Consider the following 17485-nt stretch of genomic DNA (forward strand, 5'->3'; position numbering starts at 1 on the left):
AAAGGTATTATTCAGAGTATTTCACCAATTAATTAGACAATTAATTGCGACAAAAATAATAGGGCATGATCAAGATGCATGAATTCCAGCGTATCCGTAGTGGTATTTGAAAAATTAGATGGACTAAATTCGATTTAATTCACTGTAGAAAGTAGCTAAGGGAAACTCGATGAATATTACCACGAATACGGCTAAGAGATAAGGTCCCATCTATAACAACATGAAGTGACTAAATATGCAATACAGACTACCCTAAATCTCGAAACAAAATTGTTGTTGGTTTACATTTAACCCGGAAATCACAATTCACAGTGCTCTTTTAGCCAGCAAATAACTTGTGAAATCGAATTATGGGTTTTCAGCGGTCAAAATTTTATAGGTCAATAAAAAATGTGTTCAAAGCCAAGAAGAGTTCAAAGCGGAGCCAAGCGAAGCGGCAGTTACAATAAACAGCCGCTTACGGAGCAATGGGTGGGAAGGAGGAAATGTGTACACGCGTGGGGCAAGCGGGCAGAGATGGGCGGGAGAAGGGCATGGAAATGAAGCACTAAAGGGTATGCTAAAATTGAAGATAAATTCGAAGAGAGAAGTCGAGAAATGAAGAATAAAAAATTAGCAGACGAGCACAGTAGCAAATATTTTGGATAAGATGGTATGAGTACCCACAGGCAAGTAANGACAGCTACATGACAGAAGCTGTCTGACAAAAAGACCCCGTGGAAATTTTAAGCAAGAAAAAATTTAATTGCTTGGTCATATGTACCGCAATTCGAATAATTTCCAAAGCACTGTATAATGCAAAATCACTATGTTTTCATTAGTAATGTTTATTACTAATGGAGATATAACATATATCTGTAGGCAGAATTCTCAAAAATACTACATTGTCGAAAGATATAAACTCAATTGTATTAATAAATGCAGACCTAAGTTTGTTATGAATATGCAAGTAAAAATGAAGTTCAATCTAAAACAAAAATCTTATTTGGATTTGAGAAAACTTGAAAAAATATGAGTGGAAGTAGCTGACTAAAGCCATCAACAATGCAACGCTGTTCTAGAATATCAATTTAGTACCAGACCAATTCTCTGAAGCGGTCAGTACACCAACAAACTGATAATAAATTTATAATATAATAAGATACCGAACGCATTCAATCAACACAATATTCAAATTTTTCTAAAAGAGCGCACACACGAGATTTATATCTCCTATAACTATATTGCTATGCATTGCATGAGCGACGACAGGGAAATAATTGGGCATACCTTCGATCACCAACACATACCATCCAGCTATCGAAATTCTAGGTCCAATTCCAACAGATCAGCACCTAAAGCTAAGACGACTCAGGGGGGAGGATGCAAATGCATTAAAGCCAAGCGAGTGGAAAGTCAGATGTGAAATTGAGGCCAGCGGGTGAATACATTTCATAGTGAAAATAATTGCGATTAGGATTGTTCACTGAATTTTAAAGCGCATAGGGAATGGGATCTCCCCTTTAGTAGAGGGATTTATGCAAGAGTCGACATTGACAGACTTGTTAGTAGAAACTCGTGGCCGTCATGTACAGACAGAGAAACAAAATAAACAAAGACAATGGCAGGGCTTGTTTTGTAGAGTCTTCTAAATTCTCTGATATCAATAAAATATATTTCGCTTACATTTTTGGAATCAAGTTTAATTCAAAACGTAGATCTTTTACCAGAACGCGGATGATATGGAAAATTGGCTGCTGGTCCGAACAACCTCTCAAATACATACTACAAAGGAAACAGAAATTTGTTGGACCATAAAAATTTGCTCCTTACCTCGTATAAAAGTATTATTCAGAGCATTTCGTCAATAACTTAGACAAATTATTGCGATTAAAATAATAGGAAATTATCAAGATCGTGAATTCCAGCGTTTTCGTAGAGGTATTTGAAAAATTATATGGTGGCTACTGTAGAAGGAAGATTAGGAAAATTTCGATGAACATTTTTACTAATACGGCTAAGAGATAAGGTCTTATCTATAGTAACACGAAGTGACTAAATATGACATACAGACTACCTGAAATCTCGAAACAAAATTGTTGTGGGTTTACATTCAAGCCCGGAAATCACAATTCACAGAGCACTTTCAGCCAGCAAATAACTTGTGAAATAAAATTATGGGTTTTCAGCGGTCAAAATATTATAGGTCAATAAAAAATGTGTTCAAAGCCAAGAAGAGTTCAAAGCGGAGCCAAGCGAAGCGGCAGTTACAATAAACAGCCGCTTAAGGAGCAATGGATGGAAAGGAGGAAATGTGTACACGCGTGGGGCAAGCGGGCAGAGATGGGCGGGAGAAGGGCATGGAAATGAAGCACTAAAGGGTATGCTAAAATTGAAGATAAATTCGAAGAGAGAAGTCGAGAAATGAAGAATAAAAAATTAGCAGACGAGCACAGTAGCAAATATTTTGGATAAGATGGTATGAGTACCCACAGGCAAGTAATGGCCAAGAAATCTGGGAACGGAACAGACGGTAAAAAGTTAAATGGAGAAAGAGACGCGAGATGCAAGCGAATCGAGCGCCAAATTTAAGCATGCGATGTAAGTAATTTTTCCGAGTTAATATAAAAAGGCCGAATTGAAATTTTACTGCAAAAACATCAAGTTCCACTGCAATCAGAAAGTGGCACAAAGCTATTGTCGTTCCAGTCTTCCAAAAATGATGAAAAGACCACGAAACCAAACGAAGGTAGGCCACTCGATCGAGCTGTTGTGTAGCGTATTAGCAAAACGAGACCTAAAGATCCTTGGATATCCACGAGAAATTAATATTATAGAAGTAACTAAAAAAGCTCTCAAACTCGCAACGACTCAGAAATCCAGATCGAGAGCAGAAAAGACTGGGTCTTTAAGTAGAGCGTTAATATATAAGAGCTGTAGCGATGGAGTGCAGCGTGCGCAGCCCCGCATATCAGGCTGCGGTTAATTAAAACTTCTCGTCGCTGACGCACACGCGGCGCACCGACGTCCGGCTAATGATGGATCACTCGCCGAGAGATGATGGCGTTTCAGCAGGCAAATGTGGGGCGGTAATATCGCGGAAAAATTCTTCTCGTGTCACGGGGGATTGTGAACACGAGAGAGTATTAAGTGAAAAATTGGGGCGAGTTAGGAAAACGAAGAATATGTTCATGAAAGGATTTTGGAGGAGGCACGTGAGAAGCGAGGAAGAGAATATGAAAAGTTATTAGCAAAATAATTGAAAGCTGTGACAAGCAGAGGGAAATGAATAACTAAAAAAGTAAAAAAGCAAGGAAAAAACTCAAGACTGACTTTTGAAAAAGCGGAAGAATTTGAAAGGGGATGAAATTGTATTTTGATTTGAAATAGGAAATAACGACTTTGACGTGAAGTGGAAGCCTTACGTTTCTAGCGGATACCATTAATGGAATTGACTAAAGAGATGACGTCGTAAAAAACCTACTATAAAAATGCTTGAGAAATGCTAACAGCTACATGACAGAAGCTGTCTGACAAAAAGACCCCGTGGAAATTTTAAGCAAGAAAAAATTTAATTGCTTGGTCATATGTACCGCAATTCGAATAATTTCCAAAGCACTGTATAATGCAAAATCACTATGTTTTCATTAGTAATGTTTATTACTAATGGAGATATAACATATATCTGTAGGCAGAATTCTCAAAAATACTACATTGTCGAAAGATATAAACTCAATTGTATTAATAAATGCAGACCTAAGTTTGTTATGAATATGCAAGTAAAAATGAAGTTCAATCTAAAACAAAAATCTTATTTGGATTTGAGAAAACTTGAAAAAATATGAGTGGAAGTAGCTGACTAAAGCCAAAATACATTTCATAGTGAAAATAATTGCGATTAGGATTGTTCACTGAATTTTAAAGCGCATAGGGAATGAAATCTCCCCTTTAGTAGAGGGATTTACGCAAGAGTCGACATTGACAGACTTGTTAGTAGAAACTCGTGGCCGACATGTACAGAGAGAGAAACAAAATAAACAAAGAAAAACAATGGCCGGGCTTGTTTTGTAGAGTCTTTTAAATTTTCTAATATCAATAAAATATATTTCGCTTACATTTTTGGAATCAAGTTTTCATTCAAAACGTAGATCTTTTACCAGAACGCGGATGATATGGAAAATTGGCTGCTGGTCCGAACAACCTCTCAAATACATACTACTGTGAGCGGTGTGTAAATCAAGCTTTAACATGAAGTGTATCACATGAACAAACCAGCAATACCTGTTACATTACATCTTTGCAGATGAAAATTTTTTAGTGCATAGTGCATTTAGAGGCAGCTTTTCGATTCAAACAACATATTATGACAGTTTTTAATTTAGCAGTACAGCGTGAAGTTGCAACGAAAATAACAAACATGTTTAAACCAGATATATGAGTGCAAGCACCTCTGTTACTATAGACTCATGGCGCGGATACTACCGAGCATTCAAGTTGACTGATAACGAGTTCACGGCATGCAAAAACACATGTACCGAAAAATTCGGGTTTGAAGCAACCGCACGCTTAATAATAGACCAGAAAAAACATCAACTAAAAACAAACTATGAAGTCAAAATTAGCGGATTACACTTTGACTCATTTTAGACAAATTTATTTTGGCAATCTAACGAACTGGAAAATGTACAACGATATATCCGAAATCTACGGAGTTCGAACCTAACATTTGAGTTACTTGGATGATGCTATAAAAATGGCACTGCCTTCAATGTCTTAAAACAGGGGGCAATAAATTAGCGTTCAAAATTGTGAATTTATCATAATAATTATCAACAATTTATACGTCATGAACAATTTTTTATAAAAACGTTCAACTTTGTTAGAAATTTGTAAATTGATATCCTCCTGAGAGAGGGCAAATGACCAATAATAAAAAGTTTTAATAAGACCGCTGGGAATTTTATTCCATTATCAAATAATAGGAAGCGCACCTCCAATCTTCCTGTGTCATCACTTCTCATGGAACACAAAAGAGAAGCGCGGATCTCGGTCGTTAGGTTGCCCTGCAACACGAGAAACCCTTGATAAGATTTCACGGATACACGAAATTCTCAGTAAAAATATTCGCGCAGAAATGAAAACCAGCGAAGTAATTGTCGATGTCGTTCAGGCAGCACTGAGAGGAGTTGTGGTGCCAACTTCAAAGGTAGTTCATTAAGTGATTTTTTCGGCGCATATCAATGGTTTTAACATTGTTCAGGAATATGATATTCTATTTTGTGCGGAGCACGCAACTTTTAGGCGATATTTGAGGCGTATTTTTTTAAATTAGGTTCAGATAGAAAGCACGCAGAAAACAGAACTGATCAAAAACAAATTAAATGAAAATTTTAACTGCGATTCTTCAAAAAAAATTCACAATAAACTAATTATTCAGGAAAATATTCACAATTACAATAAAATGCTATCATGAACGCAACAAATCTATAAACGATTTTTAATAAATCAATAAAATGAAATCAACGTGCGACTACCTATCAAACAGAATAATATCAGATTTTTTATTCTTCCTAAGATAAGGTCTTTAGATTCTATCATTTCAGATCAATTATGAACAGCCACGATAATGTCATGAAATAATGATAGTCATTAGTCGATACTAGACAAGCTGATGCACTAAAGGCTGGGTCTGCTGAGTATCTTTATTTGGTCTACGAACGCCAGAGCTTTACCTTCAAACGAAAACAAAATAATTATATTAGCGAAATGGGAAATCACGGTAAACTCACCCAATGACTATGATTTTATTAACATCAATAAAATAAAGTATACGAGGTGTTCTGGAGCAAAGTTCTTGGAAACTAACCAAAGTTTGAAAAATTTTCATTGGTATAAATGCACATGCGCATTTATTAATTATTTACTTATCACGATAAAAACAAAACTGATGAAAATAAATCGAATGAAAATAAATCGAATGAAAATTTCATTTTAATTTTCACAGGGTTTGTACTTTTCAAAATGACCCAGCGTCAGTGCCATTCAGCGGCGAGTTTTCTAAATGTCCGCTACGTATTTTCTGGCTTTGAAGACATGTCGAAGCCTGAGCCTCGAGCAACCGGGCAAATTGATCTAAGGGACGCGCGGCACAGGGAATGAAATTGGTGAAGGTGAACTGCAGTCTCGACCTTACGCGTGTTCCCTGCAGAATACGGCGATATGCACCTTAGGATATACGCAAATCATCGCACAAGCAGTTACTTAAAAATGCAAAAGAGGGTAGGTTCGTAGTTTCATAAATGATTATTGGTTTAATGTTACGGGAACATGTTGGTATCAGGATGGCCATTCCCTTCAGTGAATTGACTGAATTCTTTTGGATTCACTTTTTCACTTTTTTCAGTGAATCCTTTTGGATTCACTGAAGGGAAAAGTTGATATGTCGTGTCACCGAACTGAGAAAATACAGGCTTTGTAAAATTTTGTTGAAGAAATTGCGCACAGATGATTGATACTTTATTCCATTGGCCTAATTTTTATTTAAATTTGAAAAGTCATTGCATAGTATTTGAGAGAAACTAGGTTTTTCCACTGAAAAATAAATAATGTACATGTAGAATCGAGGAAGGATGTTCTGAACAATGGTATGCTGTATTACGGGTTGAGTCGCCAGAAAGGAAAAGGTAGTTTTTGGTTATAAAGACGTACTCAACACCCCTGAATATTCATAGAAATATTGAGATGGGTCCGGACACGATGTCAGCGAGCAGGCACTCTCCCAACACTCGGACGCTCTGTCAACACTCGATATCTGCGAGTTAGACACAAGCGCTAAAACATTTTCCAGTTCCATGGCTTTGTTAACAAAATTTTTCATAAGTATTCATCCATAAGTTTTGAATCCCAGAAAATACCTTCATCATATAAAAGTCGTTTTTCACTGAATTGATTACCAATGAAGTTAGTTGGAAGCTTAACGAGGATATTTTTCCGAGAAATGATTTAGTAATCCTGATGTAAACATCACAGTGCACCAAACCAAAGAGGAAGGTGCGAGTATATGAAAAATGAGGATCGGCAAAGTTCAACCACACATTTTACTGCCAGAACGGGCAATATGGGAAAAATGAATCGTTACATTACTTGAAACAATTTTTGTATAAATGCATATATCACGTTCATGATACCTTCAATACAGCCGAGAAACTAAGTAACAGGAGATATTTGAACATGATTGGAAAACATAAACGCAGTAGCCTATATTATACATATATACTGTATCTCTTAAGTCGTCATCGCTAACATTTCGCCTCTTCAACATATAAAAGACCTAGGAAAGCTAATTCCGTTCGAACGCTGCGAACAAGCCTCCTTGCCGTATTTTATTCTCTTGAGGATCCTCCTGCACAAGCATTTTTCGTTGGCTACCTGGAAGCTCTCGCTATTCAGAGATCTTATTAAAAACTTGTAAAGATGTCAGCCCGAGAGTGGAGACCGTCGAAGTAATTTCTGAGCCCAGCAGAGCGCTCACATTATTTATTCTATTTTGATGTCGTTTACGCCATATGTTCCGGTTTCTGAATCAGAAAACTTCTGGAATAAGTAGACATTCACAACTATTTTCGTAATTCCAACGTAATGAAATTGTTGATCTCGCCAGCTAGGGACGGTGTGGTGCATGAGGGAAATATATCCTTAGTAGTATATACACTGAACGACTACAAAATATATTTTTTTGTGGAAGTTAATTTTTCATTGTTTTTAAACTAATTTTATGAATTTTACAATAAAATTTCTTGCGCACTGCAGAATTATCATAAATAAAAATCTAATACTTCATATCATCCAATGCTTCGCCCTAATATACCTGCTTATTTTTCAATTTCAGTGCATTTTTCGTAATTAATATTTGCTTAGGAACTTCTGCCTCACTGGTCTGCATTCTTGGGTAGAAATGTATTTCTAATCTAACTTTTAATCAATATTCCTCGGTCACCCGCGCATTTCATTTCTGTCTCCATGTCGACTACTTTCCCATCTCGGAGCCTGATTTTTAATCGAAACTTCGTCCAGGTTCTGGGGAGAGTTTGAGCAAAACATCCGCACTCCGTTGGCTTGCTCTTGAGCGCCGAGTTTGGCTAACTTATGGCGCTAGGTTGCTTGATTACCAGAGGCTCGAAGCGTCAGGTCATTGATACAAAACCTGATACATTAAAGCATAAGGTGCACCAGCACTAGGCTTCAGTGAGCAATGTATTTATTCATTCATCAATACGATACACAAATAAAGCACACAAAATTGTTGTGTTAATAATGATAAAGAATATGCATAAAAGAAAAAGTATTCGAAAAATTATTAGTTTTAATCGAGCAGGTTGATCGAGGGAGTTGATTGACGTAATTCGCAGTTGAAATACAATAAATAAATAAAGAGAATTTTTATGCAAAACTTAGGAATTGAAGTATAGAATAAGAGGGTTCTGTTTAAAAACTCTGCTCTTTTTTGACACTTATCGCAGTATTACTAAGAAGTCAATAATAAAATGTTATATTCATTTGAAGTCTCAATTATAAATGATATTTACAGTCTCCTAGCGCGAACATTTCCCTATAAAAAGCCAAAATTAGTATTATTAGTAACATGACGTTTCCTGTATTTTTTAGGTATGATTTATCTTTTTTAACTAGGTATAAATAACAGAAACTACTTAAAAACGCGGCCGAAACGTGAGCACTTCAATATTAAATATATCCAGTAAAAAGTGAGGAACGATATCATTATCAAGCATCTGCCCATCGATCGATTTCCCACCATCAATTTCCGCAGCAGATCCTTCCGAGACATTTTAAAACCTGGCAATCGCTCCCATCGAAAATGAGGGGAACATAGAAACGAACTTCGTCTTAGTTCGGAAAAAATCTGAAGAAACAAGCGGAGGGCGTGAGTTTAGAGCAGAGGCGACACAGTCTCTTAATTAAGCGACTAGCTACGTCTGAAAGAGACACTATGTCAGACGAATGCTCATCTCGGCCCCACTAATGGACTAAATATCGCCCCTAAATTAACCAGGCCACAACAAAAGGCTTCCCACCTTCATCGAATTAATGACAGGTCTTCAGAGGAGCAATGAGGCGGAGGTGACAACAACAAAGGAACATCAGGCCACAGAAACAAAGATGCACCACGTAAGATACCGGAAAAATTCTGGGAGTCAAAGTTTTACTGAATAACGGGAAGTTATAGTAGATGAACTGATTCATGCAAAAACTGACAAATGAACGGGTATTTCACATGAAAACTTTTGAGCTTTCAGCATCTAATAACATATAGATATCCAAGAATGCATAAATGAAAACGAGTTTACGAGAAAATACCAACTTTCCTTTTTTTAAAAGAGGGAGGGAATTTTGTCAACGATTTCCAGCTAAAACACAAATCTATAATTCATAACTATCGGAAAATCTTGCAAAGTCTTGACATTTTTGAAGAAACTGGGAGGGTATCAGCTACATGAAGAAGCATGCAGTGCAATAAATCTGCCTCAAAACATTAATGAGATAAGTAAACAACATAACTGAAAAAGCTCGCGAACAGGTTGAAAGTTGTCGACAGTTTAATAAGATCAATTTAATAAGATCACATCAAAACAGAAAGCGAACAAGCGCAATAAAAACGTATATATCTTGAAGTCACGCGGACAGGAAGTAACAGTAGCAGACTTTCGTCGAAGGAAGGACCAAGTGACAGTAAAGTGTGCTTCATTAGCGACCGGTTCGTGCTGGACGTTAACGGAGACAGTTGCAAGACGCTAACGACAGCTCCACGTCGACAACATATCTGCACAAACGCACACCTAGTTTGCTACCTTATAACTATGGTGTGAATTTTAGCTTTCTCTTTGCGAAATTTTATTGAATTTATTCATAAATGTTGTACAGGATACATTTACTGTCAGCTGTACACAAGTAAGCGTTGAATGGTTTAGCGCGTGAACACCCTTACGTAAAATTGGTCCATGACATAGCGAACAAATAACCGAGGAAGCAGCTAATTTCTTTGAAAACAATCTCAGACGACAGGTAGAAGAAAGAAATTCAATTTTTAAGCCCATTACTAGTACGAAGAAACGCTCCTGCACAGAAGCAGACGACTGGCATAGAGGAAGGGTTCCAACACCGTAGACGACTGACTTGAAATGTTCCAATACCTCAAACGGCTGGCTTGAAGGAAAGGTTCTAACACAGCAGGCGACTGACTCGAAGAATGGATTTCTACACATCAGACGACTGGTTTGAAGAGAATGTTCTAACACAGCAGACGACTGGCTTGAAGAAAATGTTCTAACACATCAGACGACTGGCATGACGAAAATCTTCTAACACTGCAGCCGACTGGCTTGAAGAAAATGTTCTAACACTGCAGCCGACTGGCATGAAGAAAATAGTTCTGACGCAGCAGGCGACTGTCTTGAAGAAAATGTAACACTGCAGACGACCGGCATGAAGAAAAGCAAGATTGTGTAGTCTACTGGCCGTACTTCTTTTGGTTCCTACACAGCACAGTATAGCTGGCGACCATGAACCCCGTCTCCCCACGGGGGCCATCCCGCCGGGGGATGAGGACGCTCGGGTCCCCAAACGAGCATCGCGGTGTCTTTAGGACGCCTACAGTCAGCCTGCCAGCTCATTCAGCTGCGGCGGGAGTCTGAGTTACCTTTACTGTTATGCGCTGCAGCAGACCAATGGCAACTGCGCAACCGCATTTGCCAAGCAATGTACTAACTACGCAAATACCTGCTGCTTTTCCAACGCTAAGTAATTCAATTAATGTGCGTATTCATGCACCTCATCACGGTAATCTCTTCCAGCTAGAAAGTTTCTTTCTAAATTACTTTAGCACTTTCAGCAAACTTCATGTACTCAATGGTCAAGTGGCTCGTAGCAAAGCTTTATCCTTATTGTTAGTTTCTATCAATCAATTTTCAGCGCGGAAATCTTTTAATTAAGCGGTAATGTTTGTTTCAATCACACATCTTCAAAATTTTTTTGAATAATTAAGCGAGAAATTAGTCTTATGGATAAAGTAACACGTAAGCCCGGCGTTACCTCGAATGGATATTACCTGCAATTTTGTAATACTGGTAATGCGAAAAATCAAATTTGTCTATTCTAAGATTAATCAATAAATACTATTTTATTAATCAACTATCAATTTTTGATCCATTCCTTCCTCTCAATTTTGCAATACTTAACAATACCTCCACTAGGGATAAATCGTCAGGTCTCGACAAGATAATATCATGGATACGCTCTCCAACAGCTCCTATACATATATTTACGGCACTAGGCTCCACACAAACGTACAAACGTTAACGTTAATTATTTAGGATTATGGCAGTTCTGAAATTTCTAGTGACACCTCGTGGCAACATTTCGGATGCAAGATCATGACAGACCGTCGTATTGTCGCATTGGTGTCGTTACCTTAGCCACAGATTAATTAAATTTCCCTTCATTATATATAATTGATATGCTGCAGAGCCGAGTAAGAATTTGGCTTTCTGTCGGACATTTGAACAATATCCTGCGTTTAATTTTAATGATAACTTAATATTTTCAAACCAAATGATTATGACTCGCGTCATTTCCGGCTGCGATAAGCGTGCACTATTCGACTACTGCGAGCTCGTCGGAGTTAATTAGAAACAGCAACGGCATACGTGCATCACATTCATTTTAATAGGTTTTTGCCTTTCATCATCTTTACATAATGGGAGGAAGATAATTTTGCACGCGTTCTCTCTCTCACACAGATAATGGTTACTGCTAAATGTTTTCATGGAAATTAAGTTAACTTATATTTTCAATGAATTTATTTGGACTAACAAATGCCCTGGTAAAGCGAAATCTTGCTCTGTTGGTGGGTACATGGGGCCAATATGCAACCAGCTTTTCAACCGGCATCTGTTTCTGCAGTGACAATGACCTCGGCTGTACATTTTGGTCCCATTATTATACCAATTATATACGTAACACTGATATCAAACATTTTTGGTCTCGCCTCTGCTATTTATTGAGATTGACAATAACTGGATCCGCATCCCAATTTCTACAATTTGGGCCCAATTCATGTGCTATTCTATTTTAGTTGGTGATGTTCATCTTGACTTTCGGTGGAAGATAGCAAAATAGCTGAAGCGTTAGTAAACATCTGTCCACTAAACCAACTAATAAATTATTGTAAGACTAGCTTATATAGTTCATTCAATTAAATGTTTTTACCCGCCGTATTTCCTAAGCTTCATTCCTCAGATTCCCTTAGCTCATGGACGCTTAGCCAACAATTCAGGCTGCTAATGGTCGAGAATATTAAGTGTTGCTCCCGCAACGTCATCAGCCAAGAGAACAGCGACCCGAGCGACTGAACGCAACCTTGGTAATTTCGCTTTTCATGATGGCCTATTAAGAACTATTAGCCTAGGTTTTGTCATCGACGGACAGAAAATTCTACTTATACCAAAATAAAATAAATTTGGAAGTGGTGTAAGCGTTAGGAACCTAGTTTATTTACATAGAAAAAGAGGAAAAAAAGTAGGTACCGTGCATGGAGTTGTACGTCGAATAGCTTGCATTTTCAACAGATGAAAACTCCCACCCAATAAAAAGTCCAAATTTCTTGACGATTTTTTGGCACATCCTTGGCAATCAACTAAAAAAGTTTAACGTTACAAATTTACTTTGTTTTTTTATCGGTAATGAAGTGACGAACGTTTTACACCCGCTGGTAATAACGTTTACCAAAAATACATAATGTATGTTCACAAGAGTGCCAAAAGAAAGCTGTTTTTAAAGCAAAATTCGCGACGCAATTAGCGAGATCATCAAAGCGATGACGTACCAGAGATCAGCACTCGAGCATCAAAGCCAGAGAGTCGCACCAAATCAGACAGAAAGAGACACACCTGACGGCAATCCAGCCTCAAAGTGGCAGCATTGGCAGCAATCGAGCAACAAATTCAATTGCGTCACAAGATTGGCAATGGAATTCCGACAACGAGACGAGGCGGCGACTTCGACGTGGGAGCGGAGCGGCCTGCTGGCGCTGGAGGAACAAGTCCCCGGCGACGCGGCTCCCCTAACAGACTAGACGAGAAGATTATAATTACTATTATTCAATTAGTCGCAAACCAGTAACAATTTCTTACAAAAATAATAATAACAATAATACATGTCCACGGAATTTCTAGCAATCTACTACGTGAAAAAAATATGGTAATATTTATTCACTTCGAGGAGCTGGAAGACGTAGACGTGACAGAAATTATTGTAAGTCGTATAAGGAATCAAATAAATAAACAATAGGAGAATTAACGGCCATTCAGAGTCTAAGGATAATAGAAATAAGATTGTCGGCTTGTTCTGACCTCGCTCATCGACCGAAATCCCGTCGAGATGCGACCTTAACACGAACGAAACACCACGATATCAGGTCGAGAATTTGTTACCTTAGTGGCAGTTGTTATAGGTTTGAAGTTTAACTTAAACCTTGCGTCAACAAACTCGTTTACTTATCTTTCCGATGTTAAGTTCTTTTAGCTAGAATTACCATCAGAATATAAATAGTTCTAGCAACAGATAATCGTTTAAGCAATAAAACTAACTGACGTATCGATTGCAGCTCTAATTTTCGATCAGGTATTGATCTCAGCTGAAAGTAACACATAATCTCGAATCACATGTTCGGATTTACGATGATAAGTACTGTAGTCAATCTAGTACTGAGGAGCTATCAACCTATCCAATCTAACTAATCCATTCCAAAACATGGACAGTCGGTTACGATACCAAGAAAGATTTTGACTTTTCAGAAATCAATAAACACATCAAGAGGCTCGTCGCCAGTAGCATGCAGCGGGTGAACCATTCCAATTCCTCAGTGGACAAAGAGCTCCATTAGCGGCGGGTGAACCATTCCAATTCCTCAGTGGACAAAGAGCTCCAGTAGCGGCGGGTGAACCATTCCAATTCCTCAGTGGACAAAGAGTGCTCCAGTAGCACAAATGATCACTGATGTGTCACGCAAGGAAGGGTTGCAGGACTAGAATTAAAGAAGAAACTAAAGGAACGGGCTCGGTTCGCAGGATGTTATTGATTGCTGAGGCCACCAGACGACAAGAAAAGAAATGCGAACTGAAGAAAATCCCCGAGAACGGGTGAAGGAGGCCTCGTTCTAAAAACAAATCCAGTAATGAAGAATTTCTGCAGCGAAATCATAAAAGTGGATGTAATTAGGAAATCTTTTCTGGAGAGCTTTGTTTTTAGAAGCAAATCTTATAGAAGGCAGAACATTTTGAGCTCAGCCACTTGAGATTCAGGAACTATTTAGACTTTGATGTTAAAGAAATGCTGTGCACTTAATGAGTAAGCTTGAGCTAATTTAATTTCCAGTTTGCGAGGAGAAAATGAAATTTTCAATGAAAAAATTCATAGGTATAGTTTAAAAAAATCGTTATAATTATCACACATGCTTTAAAAGAATCACGTCTGTATTGTCAGTAGGACATGCCCGTTTGGTGCATCTTGAAAGCAGGCACCATTTCCAGTTCTCAATTCAACACTCCAGGGCCTATACTTTCATAACTGGCTAAGTGAACGTCCGTACTAACGCTCTATTTTCTTGTCTATGATTAGTGGGTTTTGCTTGAAAAGCCGTCAAAATGAATTTTTCACTGAAAAAATTCATATGTATAGTTTAAAAATCGTTATAATTATCATACATGCTTTAAATGAATCCCGTCTGTATTGTCAGTTGGACATGCCCCTTCGGTGCACCTTGAAAGCAGGCACCATTTCCAGTTCTCAATTCAACACTCCGGGGCCTATACTTTCATAACTGGCTAAGTGAACGTACGTACTTACGCTCTATTTTCTTGTCTATGATTGGTGGATTTTGCTTGAAAAGCCGTCAATGATTGACTGATGAACTTACGATCTCTTAACTTTTTTTGAAAGTATAGGCCCAGAAAACTACTAGTAAGGACATCAACCATGCAATGTCTCAAGGTTCTAGCAAATTGCGGTGCGTCTTAACATGACCTGTATAGAGTGCTAAGAATGCACCGGTGCAGCGATGCAAACCCATTAGCAAAGTGGGGACACTTTCTCGCCTGGAGAGGTTTTATATTTTGTTGGTGTGTTGATAGCTCCAAGAATATGCGCAAAGCTTGTAGCTGAAGAAAGACAGAACCGTTCAAACAAAAATCATAGCGTAAACTGTAAATTGGACTCCACATGAAGGAAAAAAATTGCACGAGACTATTGTAAGATAATTATTTTAATCAATATTGGAGATTACCAACGACTTAACGAAATTTGAACAACGACGAACATTGCAATCTGATAGGTCACTCTGCCTACGACTTGAAATTAGTGGTAATAGATAATATTTTATTCATGCTACACCGAAGCAAGAATAAAATAAGTCTCGGAAACTATGGCACAATACAAGTCTAAGGAAGAGTTGTCGACCATAAGAGAAAATTTCAGGAAGTTGAGTGAGCGAGAAGCATCAGATTTCCGAGAATGTCCAAGTTGGACGCATACGCAACGAGTTAGACGATAACATCAAGCCCTGAAGTTCCCGCTAAGTAAATACTGATCCTACCTTGGCATAGAACCTTGGAACACAGTTTAGCTGTGCAGATACCTGCATATCTGGCGCAAGTCGCAACAAATTTTCGAATTTTTTAGGTCGCGCTTGCATCCGGTTTTGAGGCGAAAAATTGGACAGTCGCTATTTCTTAACCAACCAAAATATGACGGATGACGACAAAGCCGGACGACTTGTTTCTTTTTCTTCCTTACAGCTAGCACAGGGAAGGAAAGCTAGCATCGGCAATGTGAGGAGGTCTCCCCTGAAAAGATTCCTTGGCTAAGAACATTGCGGCTAGAGTAAGAGATATGTAACGCTAGAGTAACGATATGTCTCGGTACGGGAAGGCGGCAGAGTTTGGATATTTGATGCAGACATGCCAGACACAGGAATATTTCTTTCTCCGATATAATTAAACTACGATCATCAATATTCGGGTAATAAGAATTACTACTGCGCACGATAGTACTTTTTAATTAATAATTAAACGGTACAACTTGCAAGAATTTTTATCAACTTGCTGATCAATATCTTGGTCTGCCCAGGCAATCAACAGAATGCTCGGTTATCTGCTAGCGAATCCCAAGTGCGAGAATCAAACTTATGAATATCTGAAACTATAAAACTTGCAGTCCATGAATATTCAATAAAATTGTAATTTTAGTTCATTATCAACCGTACTGATTGCATCGGTATTCAATTATCGTTCGTAAATCGCTGAAAAGCACGAAAACACGAATCACCGTGATCAGATATTTTCGTTCTTTAACCAATTAATTATTTAATTAACAAACGAACATGCGATTTGTTACATGCGTTAAATATTCCTCCACATTACAGTATTGTACCGAGTAAGATTAATCCCATAATCAAAACGCAGTCTGAGTAAAGTGCAAATAATATAGCTGAGACCAGGGCCTGTACTTTCAAATAAAGTTATGAGATCGTAAGTTCATCAGCCAATAATTGACGACCTTTCAAGCAAAATCCACCAATCATAGACAATAAAATAGAGCGTAAGTACTTACGTTCAATTAGCGAGTTTTGAAAGTATGGCCCCAGGAGAGAATACGAGTACACTGCCAATTCGAGCAAGAACAACTTGAATCAAAATTAACATCAATTTTCTTGCAACATTAGTAGAATACTTCATATGGAAACAATGGCAAATAATATTAGGATCACCCAATGCTCAAATATTAATACAGAAATAAATAAGGATTGACTACAAGATACGCAGAGCATCACCAGGGGAAAGATGCAGGGCTGGAAAGGTAAAGGATCTATAACAAATTAAAAATTTAGATGACATATTTTCCCAAAAAACAATCTTACCCGACAACGGACGGAATCAAAGCTCAGAAAAAAAGCCGGAGCTCAATGGTGGAACAAGAGAGGGTATAATAATTATACCGAAACTCGCTCTAGGAGATTGATATTTTTCACGAGGGTCCTGCATGTAGGATACTGCAGCATGTGATATAATGCTCATTTGGCGGTCGACAGGAAAATTATGTTGCAAGTCATTTTAAATCCTCCGTGTATTATATATAAAGGCATTTTCAACCAGCTACTTTAATAATGTATTGAAAAGTTCGGATCAGATTTAAGTACGCAACGAAATTATAGTACATCTGCTCTAACCAAGCATGTCATCGTACTTTTCTACAGGCGTTAAGGCCTAAAAATCTAAAATCTAAATTAAACCTCCAGGTAAAAAATAATACAAGACGATGAAATAATGAGATGGTGATTCGAAGGACGGTATAGTCCGAGTGATGGAAAAAACGTTTCCATTGTGTTTCTGTATCAATGCACGCAGAAGTCAACGGTTCCCAGGACGAGACCTTAAAT

The sequence above is a fragment of the Hyalella azteca genome, unplaced genomic scaffold (assembly GCF_000764305.2).
Source record: "Hyalella azteca isolate HAZT.00-mixed unplaced genomic scaffold, Hazt_2.0.2 contig9208, whole genome shotgun sequence".
NCBI classification, from domain to species: domain Eukaryota; kingdom Metazoa; phylum Arthropoda; class Malacostraca; order Amphipoda; family Hyalellidae; genus Hyalella; species Hyalella azteca.